General features: G+C 45.5%; 1 pseudogene; it reads left to right on the forward strand.

Moving 5' to 3' along the window:
- The first annotated feature begins 307 nt into the window (after positions 1–307).
- Positions 308–427, forward strand: LOC136656271 (5S ribosomal RNA; annotated as a pseudogene).
- The last annotated feature ends 861 nt before the right edge of the window (positions 428–1,288 follow it).

Raw genomic sequence — 1,288 nt, forward strand, 5'->3', positions numbered from 1 at the left:
CAAAGGGTATGCATATAGGTTATCAGAAACCCTTCAAAGGCAGATACAACATAATATGGACAGAGCCTATAATGTGTGAAGAGACCTTCTGAATGCTAGAGAGGTGTTTTTTTTTAATCTAGTGATGGCATAGCTTGAAAAGCTGACCCTTTTTTTCCTGAGGCTAGACAAGGTAGATGTGAAAGGGTGGTTTCCTTTCTCCAGTTCTAGTCACTCCAAATAAAAATGAAGTACATTTTTATCTTACCACCTGCCATCTCTGTCTATAAACATACATATGCTTTCATAATGGGAAAATGATGAGAGGCCCGACAGCAACTGTTACCCTGCACATGCCTGATCTCGTCTGATCTTGGAAGCTAAGCAGGGTCAGGCCTGGTTAGTACTTGGATGGGAGACCACCTGGGAATACCTGGTGCTGTAGGCTTATACCATAGTCTTTCGAGACTGAAGGTTGCCAACCAACCAACCACTCACTAGTTCTGTATCATTGGCTTCAGGTGTGTGATATGCATAGCTGTACTAAAGTAGGTTTCCATTCAATCAGGGCCCATGAGCACATGGAGTGACTGAGTAGAGAGAGTGGCTGTGCCCGGTTGTCAGGGACTCTGGGGTGCAGGACTGCACTGGAGGTGCCTGTACCTCTGTCCACTACCTGATAATTTGGCTACCACTTCCACTAGTACTGAGGATTCAAGGCTTGAACTGGCCAGGTGAGTGCCCTGCCAGCCCAACCTGACCAATTTCTGAGGCCACGCTACATACAGCCTACTTTCACCCAAATACCCTGAATTAAAGGGTCATTTTCCCTTTCCACATATTCACTGAAGGGCTATTATTCATTCCATTCTTTCCAAAGTCAACATTCTTCATTGTCCTTGTTTCACTACCTTATTAGTGTGGTTACATGGAATTGATTCTCTTTGTCCCATAAGAAGAAGTTACAGAGTTCCCTCAAACAGATAAGCCTGGTCCACACTGCCAGCAGGTCCCCATGAAATTGCCTGTAGAATCACCTTAGCCCACCAGTGGACTCAAAAACTGGCAGAAATCACATAAAGTCCCAGGTGGCATATACCAGGGCCTCCAAGTGCATGAGACCAATATCCCTGCCTGTTCTGATCTGTAAAACTGCAACAGGCCATTTCCAATCCACTGTGACTGCGCATCTTGCATTTCAACAGTGTGTAGTGATTCCACGTGGGAGGAATCGGTTTATAGCATTCGTGTGCTATAAAATCCCAGGGTGTGATCTGAGGATACATGATGCAGTCCCCTTGCTGACACT

Source organism: Tiliqua scincoides, chromosome 6 (assembly GCF_035046505.1).
Source record: "Tiliqua scincoides isolate rTilSci1 chromosome 6, rTilSci1.hap2, whole genome shotgun sequence".
Taxonomy (NCBI): domain Eukaryota; kingdom Metazoa; phylum Chordata; class Lepidosauria; order Squamata; family Scincidae; genus Tiliqua; species Tiliqua scincoides.